Here is a 22,112-nt window from a genome sequence, read left to right as displayed (position 1 = left end):
ATGGAGAAACAGATAAATCTTTCTAATACCAACGAAAACTAATTGATGATTATTTCCATTTTATAGATTTCTAAGTAATGGGGCAGTGACTGACTTAAATGTGTTCACATTAATCAATCACTGATTTTCAGATATTCAATATAGATGACCGTTCAAGTACTAGCCTTGATTTTAAGTAAACTCACCTTTTTCACAGAGATGAAGCTCTCTGTGAGAAAAGTAAGTATTCAATTCTCAGCCCTGCTGAGGATGTCTCCCAGGTGTGGGAGAAACAAAGTGGCAGCTAAGAATGTCAAACTCTGCCTGGGCCTTCTCCTAGAACTATTCAGGTTCTTGATTTGGGCTGGGTGGGGTGGGGGGAAGCCCCTTTCTCTCCGCCCCTCCCCAACTCAGGCTGTGTCTCTGTCTCTCTCTCAAAAACAAATAAACGTTAACTTTTTTTTTTTTAAGGGTTGCCTGGGTGAATCAGTTGGTTAAGTGTCCGACTTCAGCTCAGGTCAGGATCTCCCAGTTTGTGGGTTCGAGCCTCGCATTGGGCTCTGGGCTGACAGCTCAGAGCCTGGAGCATGCTTCAGATTCTGGGTCTCCCTTTCTCTCCACCCCTCCCCAACTCATGCTGTGTGTCTCTCTCTCTCTTTCTCTCTCAAAAATAAATAAACGTTAAGAAAGAAAAAAAATTTTTTGGAAAAAAAAAAAGCACCTAGAAGGAGGTTTCAATTCCTTCAGCTAACAGTTCATTCAATCAACATTATATCATTTATTATTAAGAACAAAAACTACTTTTACAAGTACAATCCACGGTTGCCTGATAGGTGCTTAGCACTAGTACTAGGCAATCTATATACTTTAATCAATGTAATCCTCAAAATGAGTTACATACTGTTCTTCCACTCCAGAGATGAAGAATCTAAAGATCACAGGTTAAGGAATTTCTTCAAGGCCACATACCTAATGAGTGGCTATTAGGATTCAAACTCAGGGCATTTAAAACTCCAAAGCTCACGTCCTTGCCTTCACACTTTACCTAACATTGGGAATACCAGAAAGATTAGATAAAACATTGTCGTCCATATAGTTCCCTAGCCAGCTGTGAGGCACAAATAAACTATTTCTTCAAACCCTGAGTCATCACCTGCCATAAATAATGCTAGCTGATTAACATTAAGGTGAGGTGGTGAAACTGCAGAACCAGAAGGAATTTTCAGAGGAGGTAATTCTTGAACTGAACTTAGGAGGATAAAGAGTAAGTAGTGAGCCAAGAGAATGGCAGAAACAGTCTTTCAAGCGAGAGGACTTGGAGGCCTGAACAAGCCTATCTGGTTCCAGGAATGGCAAAGAGCTGGGTGAGGGCATCCAGCAGGACCTCAATAAACATGCATTAAATGAGCATGAAAATGACGGACACGAAAGACTGGGGTCTGTGAGGATGTGTGGAGGTAACGCAGGTGGTGAGGTAACAGGAAGCAGTGATCAGATCAGACAGGGGCTTCCAGGCCACAATAAGAAGTTCTGATCTTGCATGGAACACACGCAAGACCCACCAAAGGCTTTAAGCACAGGGAGACTGACTGGAACAATTTGATTTTAGAAACCACGACACCAGGAATGAGGATCAACTGGGGTGGTTTGAGGTTAGAAGGCGGCTCTGACCAAAGGTTTCAGAAGTCACCTAGCCAACAAACCAGGAGGACCTCAGGGCAGGGCAGGAATATCTAGAGGAATCTGATAAGAGAATTTACAGGGCGTGACACTGTGATTTATAAGAAATATATACAAATGTACAGACTTGTTGAATCTCAATGTTGTACACTTGAAACTAATGTCACATTGTGTTATATATTTGATCTTTAGTCACAGCTCCTGGCTCACAGCTCCCAAAACCCTTAAAATGTCCTGAGAGACAGACAGGGACAAGGGGAGCATCTTTTGTTATATTTGGTCTCTTGCCCTCAGTTCCCAAAAATGTTCAGAGCCATAAAGATGAAAAGTGTGTTTCACTATTTATAATAAGCCTATTCACCACAACTGGGTTTATATTAATGAAGGTGACTTTTGCAAAGCACCTAAGAATGGAGACTGGTTATCATGGGAACCAACCACGAATAGAAGATTTGAACTTTCAGTCCCACCTGGATTTCCTGGGAAGAGGGGCTACAGGTTGAATGAATCACCAATGACCAATGAGTTAATCAATTGTGCCCATGTAATGAAGTCTCTATAAAAAACAAAAAAGAAGGGGGTTCAGAAAGCTTCCAAACTGGGAAACTAGAACACTTCCATTTGCCACTGTGCCAAGCCCCAAGTTCCACAAAGACAGAAGCCCCTTGTTTAGGACCTCGCCTATGTATCTCTTCATCTGGCTGTTGATTTGTATCCTTTAATATCTTTTGTAATAAATAAAAAATCTAGTGAGTAAACAGGTTTTCCTAAGTTCTGTGAGCTCTTACAGCAAATTAATCGAACCCAAGGAGATAGTCCTGGGAACCTTTGATTTATAGCCAGTTGGTCAGAAGTACAGGTAAGAACCTGGACTTGCAGCTGGCCTCCTGAGTTGGAGGGGGTTACTGGAACCACCAATTTGTAGACAGCCAGTCATCTGAAGTAGAGGGAGGTCTTGTGGGATTGAGCCCCTTACCTGTGGAATCTGATTCTATCTCCAAGTAGACAGTGTCAGAATGCATTTGAGTTCTTGAACACACTGGTGTCCAAGAATTGCTTGTTGGTGTGGCAAAGCCTACACATACACACACACACACACACGTTGGAACTGGGTCCAGGAAGCCTTTCATGGGGATAGAACTGAAGACTTAACAATAAGATGCCAGAGATAAGGAAGGCCCAGCTATCTCACTTAGGTGAGTCATAATGCTATAAACAGGAGGATGACCACTTTGGGGACACGGCATACCACGCGGAAGGTGATAAAGCTTAGTTCTGAACACGGAGAATGTACATCACACACCTACGTGGGGCAGGGGTGCAGGGTATGAGGGTAGGAGAAGGGGCAGAATGGCAGACAAGCAATGACAGAGCAGCTGCCACGGAAGTCAGGCAGTAGCCAAAGAAAGGAAGAAGACAGCTGTAAGAGTGACAAAAGCAGCAATGGGAGAGCCAGGCCAAGAGACATCTGACAGGAGCAGGAGGCAGGAGTAGGTGGGTGTGGGTGAGTAGAAAACTGATACATGCCATTAAGAGAGGGTGGGGTGGGAACAGCACACTGAATACTTGCCATGGAGCTAAAGCAGCTTGAAAAACCGCCAAGGGCTTGTGAAGCAGTCCTAGAACACCAGAAATCAACTTGCGTTACTACAGGTCTTCTCTCGAGAAAGGCAATGTGATAGAGAGGTCCAAAATAAAAGAGGAGCCCCCTGCCCCCACTAAAACTAGTAAAAGTCTGAGGCCCTGAAGAGATGCTCACTTCCATACATGAAATGCAGGACCACCAAAGCTATAAAACAGATGGTTAAATTCTACTGCCTTTAAGTTATACCTAAGGCAAGATTCAGTTTGGGGCCTGGAGAGAAATAAGCCTGGAGGCAAGGAGGTCAATCAGATTACTTCCACAAGCAAACAAACAGTTTGGTATACATTTATATTGCAGTTAAGACAAAGAACAATATGGGAAAATATTTGCTGTTTAAATACACTGGAATAAATTACTGGATATATGAAACCAAAGTATAGTATAGGTTACATTTGTAAAATAAAAAATAAAAACAAACCAGGGGCAACTTTGAAAAAATAAAATGGGAGAAATCCATTTACCCAGTGTTAAGGCTCAGTATACAGCTACCATAACTAAGACAGTGTGAGATTAGCAAAGGGATAAATGTACAGACCTGTGAAATAAAACAGAACTAGAAACAAATCCACACAAATATACTCAAATAATTTTTTGACAAGGGTGCAAAAGTAGGAGGAGGACAACCTTTTCAACAAATGGTTCTAGGAAAACTGGATACTGTCTCCACATGCAAAAGAGTGAAGTTGGCTCCCTACCTTACACCATATACAAAAATTAACTCAAAATGGATCAAAGACCTAAACATAAAGGTTAACACCATAAAACTCTTAGAAGAAAACATACGGGGAAACGCTTCAAGGCACTGGATTTGGCAATGATTTTTTAAATATGATGCTAGAAGTATAGTTCAACAAAATGAAAAAATAGGTAAGTTGGACTTCATCAAAATTAAAAATGTCTGTGTATCAACGGTCACTACTAACAGAATAAAAAGGAAACCAACAGATGGGAGAAAATGTGTGGAAATCAGCTGATAAGGGATTGAAATCAGAATATATAAAGAATTCCTACAACTCAAAAACCGAAAAAGTCAACCTGATTTAAAAATGGGCAGGGGTGGGGCGCCTGGGTGGCGCAGTCGGTTAAGCGTCCGACTTCAGCCAGGTCACGATCTCGCGGTCCGGTCCGTGAGTTCGAGCCCCGCGTCGGGCTCAGCTCAGAGCCTGGGGCCTGTTTCCGATTCTGTGTCTCCCTCTCTCTCTGCCCCTCCCCCGTTCATGCTCTGTCTTTCTCTGTCCCAAAAATAAATAAACGTTGAAAAAAAAATAAAAAAATAAAAATAAAAATGGGCAGGGGTTCCTGGGTGGCTCAGTAGGTTGAGTGTCCAACTCCTGATCTCGGCTCAGGTCATCATCTCGCTGTGTGATCAAACCCCCACGTTAGGCTCTGCGCTGACAGCACCGCCTGCTTGGGATTCTCCCTCTCTTTCTCTCTCTGCCCCTACTCTACCCTGCTGGGGTGTGTGTGTGTGTGTGTGTGTGTGTGTGTGTGTGTGTGTGTGTTCGCGCCCGCTCTCTCTCTCTCTCTCTCTCAAAATAAATAAATAAATGTAAAAAAAAAAAACTTCAAAAAAAAATGAGCAAAGGACTTGAACAGACACTTCTCCAGGGAAGACAGACAAATGGCCAATAAGCATATGAAAAGATGCTCAAATCACTAATCATTAAGGAAATGCAAATCAAAACTGAGACACCACTTAATACCCATTAGAATGGCTATTAAAAGAAAGAATTAGAGGGAGGAAGGGAGAGAGAGAGGAAGGAAGGAAGGAAGGAAGGAAGGAAGGAAGGAAGGAGGACAGGAAGGAAGGGGGAAACGACAAGGATGTGGAGAAATTCAGACCCTGTGCACAGTCAGTGGGAATGTAAAATCGTGCAGTCACTGCAGAAAACAGTAAGGTGATTACTCAAAAAATTAACCATAGAATTACCATATGACAAACCAATTCCACTTCTGAGTATACAGCCAAAAGAACTGAAAGCAGGGACTCACACAGGTATTTGTACACCAATGTTTATGGCAGCATTATTCACAATAGCCAAAAGGTAGAAGCAACCTAACCACCAAGGGAAGAACAGATAAACAAGATGTGGTATATACATACACTGGAGTATTATTCAGCTTTAAAAAGTAAGTTCTAATACATGCTACCACATGGATGACCCTTGAAGACATCATACTAAATGAAACAAACCAGTTGTAAAAGGACAAATATTGTATGATTTCATCTACATTAAGAACACAGAGTAGTCAAATTCATAGAGACAGAAGGTAGAATAGTGGTGACCAGGGGTTGTGGGGTGGTGGGGGGAGGATGTGAAGAGTTGTTCAACGGGTATAGAGTTTCAGTTTTGCAGGATGAAAAGTTTTAGAGATGGACAGTGATCATAGCTATCCAATAATGAAGAAACTTAATGCCATACTGTAGACTTAAAAATGGTTAAAATGGTAAATTTTTTTATATAGACAGCAGTCAGAAAACAAGGATTCCAAAAAAATAACGGGAAAAAAATCTGAACATTTTCACCAAAGAAGATATAGGCAAACAAGCACATGAAAGATGTTACAAATCATTAATCATTATGAAAATGCAGAGTAAAACACAAAATACCACACTCAAGTGGCTAAAATTAAAAGATTTTTAATACCCAGTATGGTCAAGGATATGGAGAAGTCACAACTTTCACATGTTGCTCACAGGAATGTAAAATAATATAACCCCTTTGACAAAATCATTTGTCAGTTTCTTAAAAAAGTTAAACATAAACCTACCATACAATCCAGCCATTCCACTCTTGGGTATTTATCCAAGAGGAATGTATGTCCATACAAAAGCTTGTTGTACATTAATGTTCACAGAAGCTTTATTTGTAATAGCTGACTGGAAACAACCCAAAATTCCATCAGTAAATCAAGGGATAAATAAATTTTGTTATACCCATATAATAGAGTACTCAGCAATAAAAACGAATGTTTTTATTCATTCACAACACGAATGAATCTCAAAATAATTATGCTAAGAAACAAGACAAAAGAGAGCATTACTTGTTTTAAAACATAGGTTTTATTATTATTCAGTTATGAGACCAAAAAATCAGATGACTGCCACTGAAAAGACAGTTTGCTATTCACAATTCCCAAGAGGAGGTGGCATGCCATGCCACACAGGGGCCACACGGGGAAGCAATAGGTTGGTTAGAAGGCAGGGGGAGTGAGGGGCAAATACCAGTAAGAAAACTTTATATTGTGGTTTCAGCAGGAAGACACGGGCAGAGGCAAGGCAAACAGGTTTGGGATTAGCTAATCTGAATAATAACAGTGGGCTCTGGGGTTTAAAGGCTATCCCTAATTGCCTAGCTCCTGGTTGGGGGTGAAATCAGGCAGATAGTGACCCAGAGTGTGAAAGCCCTAAAAAGGAGGTGGTTGGGGTATGGGCTCTGGATTGGTTGGTTTGCATATGAAAGGCACACCAGCAGGTGAGTTGTTTATCATCTCTAGAAATTGCTTAACCCTGAGAGGGGCAGTCTTTCCAGGGTGAGTAAGGCCCCAGAGGTCAAAGCATCAGAAACACATAGTTAGTACAATAATGCATGATTTCACTTATATAAAACCCTAGCAAATACAAACTAATTTATAGCAACAGAAAATAGATCAGTACTTGCTTGGGGACAAAGGTGTAGGCACCAGCATGAGGAAGGATTATAAAGGTACACAAGAAAAATTGGGGGGATGACGGATATGTTCATATTCCTTGACTGTCATGATAGTTTCACCACATACACATGTCAAAACTTAATAAACTTTATACTTTAAATGTGTATACAGTTTTATTTTATATCAATTATAAAGTTGTTTAAAATTATAGGGACCATCTGGGGTGCCTGGGTGGCTCAGTTGGTTGGGTGACCGACTTCGGCTCAGGTCATGATCTCGCAGTTTGTGAGCTGGAGCCCCGCGTCGGGCTCTGTGCTGATTGCTCAGAGCCTGGAGCCTGCTTCGGATTCTACCTCTCTCTACCCCTCCCCTGCTCATGCTCTGTGTCTCTCTGTCTCTCAAAAATAAATAAACGTTAAAAAAATTTTTTTAATTATAGGGACAATCAATGACAAATGTAATAACACAAAATACAGACAATAAAAATTAAACAAGGCTCAAGGACAGTTCCTTGACAAATCAACAAAAGATAAAAAGAGAAGGCACAAATATTATAAGTAGAAATAACTACAAATATAGCAGATGAAAACTGAGACTATTATCAACAACTATTATCAACAACAAATAATTTTGAAAACGTAAAACAGACAAATCTCTAGAAAGAAAGAACTTAAAAATCTGCTCAGAAAGAAATAAAAAAATGGAATATTCTTATAAATATTAAAGAATTTGAACCAAAAGTTAAAAATTTTCTCACAAAGAAAACACTAGGCCAAGATGACAGATGAGAAAAAATAGGGTATAATCCCCAACTCATTCCAAGAGGTGAGTGAAAATTGGCACTAAAATTAAACAAAAACATTACAAGAAAAGAAATTATAGTCCCTCTTCCACTCAATAATCAATACAGGTCAAAAATCTTAAACAAGGTATTAATGAAGTCATTCTGGTATTTAAAAAGATAAACCACAATCAATCTGTGTTTATCGGAGGTATACAAATATGTTTTGATATAAAATATATACATATAATTCACCCATATTAAAGAAGAAAGATCATAAAATCATTTCCATTTATACAGAAAAAGTACTGGATAAAAACACATGAATTCATGATTTTAAAAAATCCTTCTGAATTAGGAATAGAGGGCTCCCTTAACCTGATAAAACAGTTCCTATTTTAAAACAGTAACACTATCTAGTTACTCTTTTCAATAGGGAAACACTGAAAGCATTCCCTTAAAAATTTTTTTTAATGTTATTTATTTTTGAGAGACAGAGAACGAGCAGGGGAGGGGAAGAGAGAAGGAGACTCAGAATCTGAAACAGGCTACAGGCTCTGAGCTGTCAGCACAGAGCCCGACGTGGGGCTCACACCCATGCGCCGTGAGATCATGACCTGAGCTGAAGTTGGATGCTCAACCAACTAAGCCACCCAGGTGCCCCTAAAATCAGGAATAAGACAAGATGACCCATTATCACTTCTTCTATTCAATAATTTATAAGAGGTCCTAGCCTTGGCAATAAGAAAAAGAAATCAGAATAATAAAAATTAGATAGGATAGGATTATTTGCAGGAAATGCAATCACTTACATAAAAAATCCACAACAACCTACAGGCAAATCATAAGAAATAATGGTGGGGTAGGGTATCAAGGTAACTAGATAGAGGATTTTTATATCCAAGCAAAAATGGCCACTGATTTGCACTCAAGAGAGGGTTTGTTTGTTAGGTTAAGAGAAAACTAATCAAATGCATATGCTGATGAGGACTCAGTAGGAAGACAAAAGAGAAAGAACAGGAAAAGCGAAGGAGCTTCAGTTTGACATCTTTGAGATTTCTTGTGAAGTATGGAGAAAAGTCAAAGGCTAAAAAAGAGGGGGAGACAGTGGAATAAACTTTCAAGAAGTGATAAGACTACTGGGGTGCCTGGGTAGCTCAGTCGGTTAAACATCTGACTTGGTTTCGGCTCCGGTCGTGATCTCACAGTTCATGAGTTTGAGCCCCTCACTGGGCTCCACACTCCTTGGGATTCTCTCTGCCTCTCTCTGTCCCTCCCTGACTCACTCTGTCTCTCTCTCAGAATAAATACAAAAGAAAAAGAGAAAGAGAAAAAGAGAAAGAAAAAGAAAAAAGAGCAAAGACTAATAGTGCTGCTACAGAAAATGGCAAGAAATCAAAGAAAAGGACCCAGCTGACATGAGACTTATTTTTCAAGACTTCTTTTCTGGGGACACCTGGGTGGCTCAGTCGGTGAAGTGCCCAACTCTTGATTATGGCTCAACCATGATCTCACAGTTTCATGAGTTCGAGCCCCGCATGGGCTCTGTGCTGACAGCATGGAGCCTGCTTGAGATTCTCTCTCTTTCTCTGCCCCTCCCCCACTCACATTCTCTCTGTCTCTCTCAAAATAAAAAAAAAAGAATCCTTTTCTGGAACAATTCTCTAAGCAGTGATGGTTTGGAAAACACGGAATTAAGGTTTGCTGGCTGAATGTAACAGAACTATAAGGAACAGGGTTGAGTAATGGCAAGAGAATAGCTGAATTGCTGAACCAGAGTCTACCTTTGACAGGAAAGGATGGTAAGACATTAAAGATGATTCAAAAAAAATAAAGGACTTAAGTGACTAAAATCAAAAGATTTCAGAGTATCTTATAGTGGCAACAACAGAGCAGGCACCTGGAAGGCCCCAAGAGACTAATTTCACCAGAATCATTTGGAATCTATTATAACAGATAGGCTTTTGTCCTTGAAAAATCAATAAATATCATTAACTCTCTACAGTTATAGTTGCCTTGAGATACGGATCTTAACACCAGTACAATGCAAATCCTTGACTACCTTCAGATTATGCCACAAGCAGCTTGCTAAATGCCCCTCCATAATTTTGTGTTTACTTTCTTCTTCTATTTCTGCAGACAAAACTTACACTTGCAGTGCTGCCTCTCTTCTTTAAAAAAAATGATGGGTATGTAGGTTATTTGAAGCATTCATCAGCCTCCTATCCAACTGCTTAGACAGAAATTATCTAAAGGCACATTTTATTTAAAAATCATTTTAATACAGACATTTAAATTTCGGCCTACGAATTCGGCAAAAATTAGGCTGCCAAGTCAGTATATTAGTTCCTGGCAGACGCTGATTTCCATGCTATGGCACTAGCCAATACTGAAATTTCTTATCTGGAAGGAGGGCTGTTCATATACTCGGTGTCTGCAAGAGTCCCTACTGAGCTGCACACAGGGCAGTGTGTACTCTACGAAAGAGTCCATGAGGCAGGCATTGGGGGGGGGGGGTAGTTTAATTCTTTCACAAAGCCTGTGGAGAGTCTGGGAGTGATGAAAGCCTAAAAAACTAATGAAAGGCCCTTTTATAACCAGGGTGAATGTGGTGCACAAAAGCAAAGTCAGATGACCTACTTAAAGCTTTGCATTTACTGATGAGAATTAATTCTCATTCCACATTAGTCTCTTTCTAGAAAAAGAAAACCTTACATAATGGTTGGAAAGTTAAGATACAGGGAGTATAGGTCTACTAAGTTCCAATCTTTCCCTCTCAAATATCAGCTCAAGACCCAGAGTCTGTGGCCAGAAATAAAATATACTTCATAAGGCTCTGAGAGGTACGCTTTTGTTTACCTCAGTGTAACAACATGTTCTCTGACTGCTGGGCTTTGAGGAAATTTAAGTTCTATAATCCACTGATCAGATCAGAAGTTTGGGCTAATAATATTATGAAAGGAAATAGTTTCTTAATCTCTTCTTGGACCTTATACAAAGCAAATGGATGGTAAACCTGTCTTGTGAGGTAAGAACAGCCTACGTTCCTTCAAAGCAGAGAACCAATCATTGACTCATTTGTTCAACTAAGTTCTTGTCTTGTGCCAGGCAACGATGCAGAGAGAGAACCTCCTGCCCTTGAGGAGCTCACATCTCAAGTGTTTTCTTACCTACCTTTCTCGTGTTACCCAAAACATTTCAGGTTAGTCGGTAGAACTCCTATCATACATGAGGGTAGATAAATATGGTCTTTCTTCATCTAGATTCATTTGCTCTCTTTTCTTTAAATGGAGGAATAAGGGATACCTGGGTAGCTCAGTCGGTTAAGTATCCGACTTCAGCTCAGGGTATGATCTTGAGGTCTGTGAGTTCGAGCCCCGCGTCGGCCTCTGTGCTGACAGCTCAGAGCCTGAAGTCTGCTTTGGATTCTGTGTCTCCCTCTCTTTCTCTGCCCCTCCCCCACTCATGCTCTCTCAAAAATGAATAAATGTTAAAATAAATAAATAAAGGAATAAGATGGAAAAATTTTATCTCGTTTTCTATGATTTCCCATTAAAAAAAAATCTCTCATCTGTTCTAATTTTGTTAACTCAACAGGCATTTACAGAAAGCTTACTATATGTGCCAAACTGTGTAAACACTTATGAGGAATATGAAGAAACCTAGTACGGTCTCTCTCCTCATGTACTTCTTTCATTACTTCCCATCCCACTACCATGTGAAGTCCTCACCTTCCTCCCACAAGCCCCCCCCCCCCCAACTTTTGCTTTGAATGAAGAATCAGTTAACTAGTACAGGACCACACAGCTAGATCTAGAGCCTAGACTGATCAATTCCTAATTCACTAATCTTCTGAAGGAAACTAGGAGAAGAATGGTGAGGGATGAGGGACAACTCTAAATCTCAATTCTCCCTCCACCACTCCCCCTGCCATTACCCCCACTTCTTTTTGGTGTCATTCAGTCTTTATATTGACAAATGCTTCTGCCTGGAAGCTTCTGGTTCCAGTTCTCTCAACATCAGCCAGGTCTCAGCTTAAATGAAACATGCTGAAACTAAGTCATGGTAGGACCATTCTCATACCCTCCCCACTCTAAATATTCACTACCATAGCAACCTTTTCATTGTTTTCACAGAACTTGACTGTATATACATCCATCTGTCATTTAATCAAGATTCTATGCTCAAATGTAGATGAAAGACCATGTGCGCTCTGCTCACAGAACCTACCCAACACTTGGCAAAGTGTCCCACACATAAAAGGTATCACAGGCAGTGGACTAAAGTAGGACTAAAGTCCATTTTAAAAGAATCTCAACCCCTGAAACTGTACTAAAATGATTTAAGAACTTTAGGCAAGGTGAGAAACAAATCTAAATCCTGTCTAGAAAAGGATATCATCCTAAGTCTCAAAATACTTTTACAATTTAAAAAATACAGTGTCTGGTCCATGAGGAAATAACACGATAATCAGTAGAAAACAGATGAGAACAGTACCACAGCATTAAGGATTTCAGCTAAGAATCAACGCTATTAAACTGAGAAAATACAATAGCTGACATAAAGTCTCAACAGATGGATTTAAGAACTGCTGAAGAGAACTGGTGAAATGGAAGGAAGTATCTATGATAAAGGAGAGGGAGGCAAGGGGATAAAAAATACAAAAGGGAAGGTAAGAAAATACAATGAGATGATCTAATCTACAAGTAATTTGAGTCCCAGATAAAAGGAAGAAGAGAAATAAGACAGAAGAAATACTTGAAGGGACAAAGGCTGAAAATTCTCCAAAACTTACAAAAGACATCAAGTCTCAGATTCAAGAAATCCTAAGAACCCCAAGCCAATAAAAGAAATGGAAATCTGTGTCTTTACATACTACAGTATTATTTCTGAAAACGAAGAATTAAAAAAAAATTTAAGCAGTCAGAAAAAAAGACAATGTGGTAGATTGTGAAGATGGCTACAAAAATTCCTACTGTTTCTGCACACACATCTTTTATAATGAGAATCTGGCGCTCCTATCAAAAGGTGGAGCTTATTTCCCCATCCCTTGAATTTGAGCTGGCCTTGTGACTTGCTTGAACCACCAAAATGCAGCAGAAGTAATGGATAACTTTCAAGCTGACACCTCAAGAGACCCTGCGCTTCCATTTTGCTCTCTGGAAACACTGCTGCCGGAACATGAAGCAGCCCTGGCTGACCTTTTTACATAGAGCGGGCCAGCAGACAGCCAACACTAACTGCCAAACATGTGCCTGAGACGATCTCAGCCCCCAGATTAACCAGGAGCTGGCTACAGCTGCACAAATGACTCTAGTCAAGACCACACAGGAACCAAAGAGCTAACCCAGCACAGTTTGCTGATTCAAAGAAGAATAAGCTAATTAGATGCATGCTGTTTTCAGCTACTAAGTTTTAAGGTCTTCTGCAATAGAAAATAGGCAACAATAGAAAATAGATACAGAAATATTTTATTCAGGGAATAATATCAGATTAAATAGCTGATCATAGTACTCCAGCATTGTTAACTTTACATCACAGTATTTAGGTTACAGGTTATCAAGAAGAAAAGTAAACATCATCCAAGGGCCTTACATCTTCTCCTGGGGAAAAGGTAAGTGAGTTTTTGGTTATAGGAAGGATAGTTATCTCATGTTAGGTGGAAGCATGACCTTGTTACTGTCTTTATTCAGAGATTAAATATGGTTTCAGGAGATACATATGTGTGACAAGTTGACATGGGATAGACCTGTGATGATTAATTTTATGTGTCAACTTGGCTGGGCCACATGTTACTCAAATATTAGTCTGATGTTTCTGTGAAGGTATATTTATGAGATATACATTTAAACCAATGGGCCTTGCTCTTTCCACCATCTTGGAACCTGTGGAGGCCTCCGGGGAACAGGACTCCCTAAAACAACAAATAGGTACAAGGCCAACTTTGCTGGGTATAAGCAGCGTCTTCAGAACCAGAGGGAGCACACAGCTCTTCTTAAAATTGAAGGTGACTGTGCTCGAGATGAAACTGAATCGTATTTAGGCACGAGATGTGGGGGTTGGCACCCTGCTTCTCCTAGCACTCTAGGGAGGTCAGGGAGCCGTGAAGGCACCCAGCCCTGGCAGCTAAGAAGCAGTGACCGGGATGCAAGTTTCGGTGACTTGTGGGATGGCCTTGACCCTGTTTTCGTGTGTTTGTGTGTACAAAGCAAAGAACAACACAGTGACTCCTGGTGGCAAACCAAACAACACCAGAGTAACGTGGGGGAAAAGTAACTCAAGCTCATGGAAACAGTGGCATGATTTGGGCCAAATTCCGAAGCAACCTTCCTGCTAAAGCTATGGGCCACAGAATCTGTGTGATGCTATAACCCTGAAGGATTTAAACTTACTGAAAAGTAAATAAATATAGGTGTAGATTTGTTCTCTTGTATTTTGTTAAAAAAACTAAACTAAACTAGTGGACTCTGAGTAATGCAGACTGGCCTTCATAATATGGGCAGGCTATATCTAATCAGTTGAAGGCATGAACTGATTCCTCCTCCAAGCCAGAGAAAATTCTCTAACAGACTTGTCTTTGAACTGCAACTTTTTCGAGGCTCCGGCCTGCTGGTTTTACTTCAGAAATTTAACCATGATCTATTATTAAGAAACATATTGGGGCACCTGGGTGGTTCAGTCAGTTAAGAGTCCAACCTTTGATTTGAGCTGAGGTCATGATCTCACAGTTAATGAGATGAAGCCCCATGTCGGACACTGCACTGATGGTGCAGAACCTGCTTGGGATTCTCTCTCTCCCTCTCTTTCTACCCCTCCTCTGTTCCCTTTCTCTCTCTCTCAAAAGTAAACATTTTAAAAAAGAGAAACATATTAATAAAAATCCTCATTAAAATAATGCAAAATACTAAAAAGGCACATGATTACCCTACCGATGCTAAAACAGCTGCTGGTAAAACTCCTGATTTAAAAAAAAGAAAAAACGCGTTTGTTAGAAAAAAAAAATTTATTGATGGGGTGCCTGGGTGGCTCAGTCAGTTGAGCACCCAACTCTTGATTTCAGCTCAGGTTATGATCTCACGATTATGAGACTAAGCTCCCGCACTGGGCTCTGTGCTAGGCATGGAGCCTGCTTGAGATTCTCTCTCTCCCACTCTCCCTATGCCCCTCCCCCACTCATTCTCCCTCTCTCTCTCAAAAAAACAAACAAAAAAAACCAAAACAAAAACCCAAAAAAATTTATTGAGCATTTACTATGTGTCAGGCCCTGTTCCTGGCACTAGCAATGACACATTAACAAGCAAAACCTAACTAAATCCCTACCTTCATGAAACTTACAGTCTAAGAACAAAAAAATGACATTCAACAAATCACCTCATGGACAAATGTGACTAGTATTAGGAGAAGAATTATAGGACTCCAAGAGCCTATAAAAAGAAAACCTGACCTAGTAAGAAAGCTCAGTCAAGGCCTGCCTGACGCACTGATTCCTTGAACTGGAATGTGAAGAATGAACAGGAGTTAAACAGGAAAGGAGGACAGGAGACTCAATTCTAGCCAGTAGTCTCAGCAATGGTGGGAGCAGGGCCTGAAAGAGGCCACTGTATCTGGAGCATGAAGAGCATGGTACCAGAGAAGGTTGGAAGATGTATGTGGAGCAGGACCATGTAAGGATGATTTTTCTTTGTCCTGCAAGCATTCAGAAGCCTCTGGAGAGTACAAGCACGAGAGAATGAACACTCTGGCTAGGGACAGAGGACAGAGGACAGGATCTAAGTAGCCCAGTTAGAAGGTTAGGCTATCGGCAGAGATGTAAAAGCATTCCAAGTAGGCACTATAGGACTTGACAGTGGTGGATCTGCTCTTGAGGCGAGGGAGAGAGAGAGCTGTCGAGTGCTACTCCTCTTAGGTTTCTACTGTACCTAGCAGGTGGCGCTCAAAGAGTCAGGGAAGGGAGGAAAAGAACCATATTTGTGAGGGGAAGTTCTCAGGAATCTCAAAATCAGAAACAAAATAACCTTTCAGCTGAAAAGATTATCTTAGCCTAATGGTCAATAACATACTGAAAAGCAGGATGCGCTGAAATAAGAAAATACGAAAAGCATGTTGGCTATCACCACTTTGATTTACTGATCTTCCAAGGGTTGGCATATGGTCTCTGTAGCAACTACTCAACTCTGTTGCTGTCCCATGAAAGCAGCCACGGACAATATGGAATATGACTGTGTTCCAGTAAAACTTTATATATGATACTGAAATCTGAATGTAATATAACTTGTATTTGATATAGTTTGCTTATATTATTCTTCTTTTGAGGTTTTTCCCAACCATTCAAAAATGTAAAACCATTCTGAGCTCATATGTCATACACAAAAAAGACAGTAGGCTGAATATGGGAGGCAGGCCCTAGTTTGACTTTTGTTCTAGAAGTTCTAGCTAATGGGATGAGAAAACAAAATGAGATGTAATCTTTAGGGAAAATCCTCCCAAAATTTAATTGTAGGTGAAAGACTATGTACTTAGAAAAAAAAAAAAAAGATGAAAGATTGTGTACTTAGAAAAAAACTAATGTTCCTTAACTAAAGTTCGTATTTTAAAACTGAAATGGGGTTTTCTAGGTCTTCTAGAGTATTCATATTCTACCCTATTTCAACATAAACATACCCTAATTACAATAACAACAAAACAAAACAGACAAAATTCAAGAAAGAACGGACAGAAGACCCTGAAAAGTGGAAAAAAGAAGGTGGACTGGCTAGGTCCCACAGACCAAGGGACTGACCGACCAAGCAGGAAGTTTCCTAGTTTTTGTTTGATTTGGTTTGGTTTGACTTTTGCTATGTCCTAGTTTGAGCTCTGGAGAGGCCTACAACCTGCAAACAGTAATGAGCACAATCAAAAAAGTGCCAAGACTGCTTTCTCTAGACAAAGGATCAGGAAAAGGGCAGCTCAGGCAAGATAAAAACATTCTGACCATATATGTCCCACTCCAGGCAAACAACAACCAAAAAAGTGGCACCCCTCCCTCTCCTCACCTCACTGTGGCCCAGAAACTGTGAGCAGAGTTCTGTCTTCCAATCCTGCATTAATGAGGCAGCACTTTTCTCCCTCCCCATGGTGCAGCTGTGGAGAATATGGGTAGAGCCACGTAGTCTATCTCCACCCTGGCATAATGAAACGGAGTTCCAACTCCAGCCCAACTAGAGAGTAGGGGGGAGGATCATGGTGAAGAGGGAGTTAGGGAAACAAATTTTCTAAATATGTGTACAAAATACTAGACATACCTCTGAGTGACCCATGTGTACAAATGACCAGAAACAACACAGCAAAAAGTTTCAGAACTAAACACTGGTCTAAAACAATACCCAGAGGTACCTGGGTGGCTCAGTCAGTTAAGCATCAAACTTCAGCTCAGGTCATGGTCTCGAGGCTGGTGAGTTCAAGACCCGCATAGGACTCTGTGCTGACAGCTCAGAGCCTGGAGCCTGCTTTGGATTCTGTGTCTCCCTCTCTTTCTGCCCCTCCTCCACTCACATTCTGTCTCTCAAAAATAAACATACACTAAAAAACATTTTTTTAAAAAAACAAACCTCTCTGGTAATGATACAGGAACAGACTAACAAGTAACAGATTCCATATATGATAAAGCATTTCAAATCAGAAAAAGATAAATATTTATTTAATAAACAGTACTAGGAAAACTACTAAACTGGTGTACCTGGGTGGCTCAGTCGGTTGAGCATCCGACTTCAGCTAAGGTCATGATCCTGCAGTTTGCGAGTTCGAACCTCACATCAGGCTCACTGCTGTCAGAATGGAGCCCTCTTTGGATCCTCTGTCCCTCTTTCTCTCTGCCCCTCCCCCACTTGTGCTCACTTGCTCTCTCAAAAATAAACATAAAAAAATCCACTACTAAACTGATTGAGCAAAAAGTAAATTAGCTCATTTCACGCAATATTCCAAAAAAACATATTCCAAAATGGTTTAAAGTTCTAAGTATAAATAGGGCACTGGGTGGCTCAGTGGGTTAAGCATCCAACTTCTATTCAGATCATGATCTCACAGTTCATGAGTTTGAGCCCCGTGTCGGACTCTGTGCTGACAGCTCAGAGCCTGGATCCTGTTTCAGATTCTGTCTCCCTCTCTCTCTGCCCCTCCCCCATTCACACTCTGTGTGTGTGTGTGTGTGTGTGTGTGTGTGTGTGTGTGTGTCAAAAATAAACAAACATTTAAAAAGTTTTTTTTTAATTTTTTTTTTTCAACGTTTATTTATTTTTGGGACAGAGAGAGACAGAGCATAAATGGGGGAGGGGCAGAGAGAGAGGGAGACACAGAATTGGAAACAGGCTCCAGGCTCTGAGCCATCAGCCCAGAGCCTGACGCGGGGCTCGAACTCACGGACCGCGAGATCGTGACCTGGCTGAAGTCGGATGCTTAACCAACTGCGCCACCCAGGCGCCCCTAAAAAGTTTTAATTTTAAGTATAAAGTACAATACTATGTATGTAGTTTATACTAAACATCTTGAAGAAGGCATTTGTAAATATTTGTCTGTTCTTGAGGTGTAGTAACACTTTCCAAAACACAAAAAAACAAAAATTGAGTAACTTCAAACACATAAAATGTTTAAGCTCCTAGGGGCACCTGGGTGGCGCAGTCGGTTAAGCGTCCGACTTCAGCCAGGCCACGATCTCGCGGTCTGTGAGTTCCAGCCCCGCGTCAGGCTCTGGGCTGATGGTTCAGAGCCTGGAGCCTGTTTTTGATTCTGTGTCTCCCTCTCTCTCTGCCCCTCCCCCGTTCATGCTCTGTCTCTCTCTGTCCCAAAAATAAATAAACGTTGAAAAAAAAAATTAAAAAAAAAAATGTTTAAGCTCCTATACATCAACAAAACATCACAAACAAAATTTAAATCAAAATACTATGAAAAGCATTTTCAAAATGTTACAGGCTGGGTCGCCTGGGGTGGCTCAGTCAGTTAAGCATCCGACTTCAGCTCAGGTCATGATCTCCTGGTTCATGAGTTCGAGCCAGGCGTCGGGCTCTGTGCTGACACCTCAGAGCCTGGAGCCTGCTTCAGATTCTGGGTCTCCCTCTCTCTCTGCCCCTCCCCCACTTGTGCTCTGTCTCTGTCTCTGTCTCTGTCTCTCTCTCTCTCCTCCAAAATAAACATTAAAAAAAAATGTTATAGGCAAAGGGCTAAATAACCTTTTTAAAGTGTTTACAAATCAGTAAGTACAAACACATCCATGGAAGGGTGAACAAAAAGCATGAACAGGCAATTCATACACAAGTGAAAAAAATTCATCTTTAAATGGGGAAAAAAGAGCACTGGGTATTGTATGGAAACCAATTTGACAATAAATTTCATATATTGAAAAAAAATTAAAAAATAAACGGGGAAAAAAGGCAAATTAAAGTGGGTTTTTTTTCACCTCTCAAACTGGCACATACTCATAAAAGTGAGAACATTTAAGTATCTATTCTACTCATCCAGCATTTAGTCTATAATGCTATGTGCTATATAATTTAGCTTTATACATATATATAATATATATATATATATATATATATATATATATATATATATATATATATATATATATAAAATCTCTCTCCTCCAGGCAGGAATTTTCTTACTTTGTTGTTTTCCCAACACCTAAAATAAAAACCAACACATAATAGGCGTCCAAACTGTTGGTTAATGATATTAATGAAAATTATAAAAGCCTCTGAATGGAGGAGAAGAGTGAATAAGAGTACATTTCTGTTACAGACGGAATGTGTTCCCCTCCCAAATTCTCATGTTGAAGCTCTTAATCCCCAATTCGATTTTGGAGATAGGGCCTTCAGGAGGTAACTGGGGTTAGATTAGATGGTGGGGTGAGGCTCTTGTGAAAGGATTAGTGGCCTTATAAGAAGAGGAAGAACGATCTCTCTCTCTCTCTCTCCTCTCACCCCTCCCCTGCCCCCCACACACCAAAGAAAGGCCATGGGAGGTCACAGCAAGAAGTCAGGTGTCTGCAACCCAAGGAGAGTATTCTCACCAGACACCAATCCTGTTAACACCTTGGGTCTTGGACTGCCAGTTCTCCAAAACCTGTGAGAAATAAATTTTAGTTGTTTAAGTCACCCAGTCTATGGTCTTTTGTTATGGCAGCCTAAATGGAGTAAGACAATCTCCATCCCATAATACTTTAATCTACAAAAAAGTGCCATCTTGATTTATGGAATATCCACACCATGTGGTTTCACCATTCCTATCTCAGGCTGCCAACCACAGCTTAAAGTATCACACTCAGGGTCTCAGTGCTATGCAGAAAACATCCTTTGTCAGTTTCTAGCACAGTAGCTCAAAGCTCCCTCTGGACAGATGGCTTTAGTGACAAGAGGACATCACCCTCCCTTCTCTACAGAGCCTCTATTCTCTGTTTGGACTAGAAGAAGAGATTCCCTCATCCTTTCAAAGACTATTAATCTCTGTGTCCCTGATTCCATTTCAGATCTTTCACCCTACATTATCATGCCTTTCCTTCTGGTACCTTCAAACCTTCCTCTCCAGCTCTCACTTTCCTCTGTTTTAGAAATAGGCACAGATGTTCCAAACAGATTTTTTAAAATGCAAACACAGGAGTGCGTGGGTGGCTCAGTCAGTGAAGCGTCTAACTGGTGATTTTGGCTCAGGGCATGATCTCACCGTTTGTGGAATGAAGCCCCATGTTGGACTCAACGTGAGGAGCCTGCCTGGGTCTCTCTCTCTCTCTCTCTCTCTGCCCCTCCCCACTCATGCACTCCTGAGCACATGTGCCTTCTCTCTCTCAAAATCAACTTTAAAAAAAGAAAAGAAACAAAATGCAAACACAATAACTTACCCCATTTAACCCTGCAGCCTCCTGTTTTCCCTTCTTTCCTCATACCACCAACTTGGGTAAGATGTACTTTGCTTTTCTTTCCTCACTTTCCACCTCTCCTTAATGCCCTCATTGTGTCCTTCAAGCCTTCACTCTCAAGTCTACAAATAAATTCTTCAAATCCAATTTTTTCCCCAGAGTTTTCATCCTCTTTAACTTGCACTTGACATGTGATAGTAGTTATCTCCTTTCTCAAAAGTTTCTCAGGTTCTTGGTTCTCTGGACACAATGACAACTAAATTTTAGCTCCCACAGCTTTTGTTCCTCTACTACTCACACACAGGTATTTTATTTGAGTCCCAATTATAGGCAAGGTGTTGCATTAAATATTAGGGATACAGAAAGAAAAAGCCAAAGTTCTTATCCTTCATTTTCCAGTTCAGCCACTCACTTAGCAAACTTTCGTTGAAAAGCCAGTAGGTGATGGGTTTAGAAAGCCAATTATTTTAAACTTACATTAGAATTTTGAAGGTTTTGGGGTAAGTTTAAAGTTGAACTACCTGTCCCTGTCTTCAGGGGAAAAAGAAAAAAAAAAAAAAAAAAAAGACTTGTCCTTGTCTTCAATGAGCTCCTGGCTCATAGGCAAATATCTTCTTTTGTGTCCCCACCATACACTATATACTCCTTGAGAGCAGAATCCAAGTCTACTTCACTGAGACGCCAAAAGTGGTCACACTCATCAAATGCCCAATACATGCAAGGAACAAAGAACTAACAGTGCTCAGGTTAGCGATATACAATATTTTTGATCATACATGAGAAATTAAGAAAGCAATTATTTCCTTAGAGAAGCAACAGGGTAGAGTGACACAAACTTAGCTCTGTGTCCCTACTACAGCCTGGTATTTAACTTTTGAGTTTTCATTTCATCTTTAAAACAGGACTCTCTCCCACCAATATCAGAGGATTACCGTGAGGACTATAAACTAATACACGTAATATACATGTAAATATATCTACATGTAACAATGTATAACCTCTATCACTGAGTCTAGTATACAGCAGGCACTATCCAAGTTTCCCTCTTCATGTGCTCCTTACTTATCTTTGTATTCACTAACCCTTTACCAGGACCAAAATGATGATTGGTATTCAATTACACATTTCTTATGTAGTTGATTTCTAGGACTCAGATCAAGCCATCACCTTAATATACACCTTCAAGATGAGGAATTCAAGTTCCATATAAATAAGTATCACAAACCCATATTCTAATACTTTACACTTAAACATTTTCCCTAAGAAATATTCTCTATGTTCCTTGAGCCTCAAACTTTGCACCTGTAATGACAAGGATGAACTGGTAACACACCTATATCGGTAGTAACAGCTCACTCAGTTCCTCTTTTCCACAGCCACTATGGAATGTAAGAAGGAGCTGAGGGCTCACTCTGGGGCTCCTTCTGTCATAAACTAGAAATCTTCTATTATTAGTGACATTGAGCTTCTTTTCATGTGACTGTTGGGCC

At 40.5% G+C, this 22,112-nt stretch overlaps 1 protein-coding gene across 5 annotated transcripts in view; it reads right to left on the bottom strand.

The window, feature by feature from the left end:
* PTPRA (protein tyrosine phosphatase receptor type A) overlaps nt 1-22,112 on the bottom strand; it is a 161,221-nt gene that overhangs the window by 89,012 nt on the left and 50,097 nt on the right. The window contains exon 2 of one of the 5 annotated variants that reach the window (XM_047851908.1): nt 2,130-2,215. The exons of 3 other annotated variants lie outside the window; for them this stretch is intronic. The gene's annotated coding sequence lies outside the window, so the exon portion shown is untranslated. Of the gene's footprint in view, nt 1-2,129; nt 2,216-19,779; nt 19,803-22,112 lie in introns of those variants that run through there. One more of the 5 variants, XM_047851909.1, reaches the window with a different exon arrangement.

Source organism: Prionailurus viverrinus, chromosome A3 (genome assembly GCF_022837055.1).
Source record: "Prionailurus viverrinus isolate Anna chromosome A3, UM_Priviv_1.0, whole genome shotgun sequence".
NCBI lineage: Eukaryota > Metazoa > Chordata > Mammalia > Carnivora > Felidae > Prionailurus > Prionailurus viverrinus.
The sequence above is the reverse complement of the archived record's forward strand: the minus strand, read 5'-3'. Positions and strand labels throughout refer to the sequence as shown.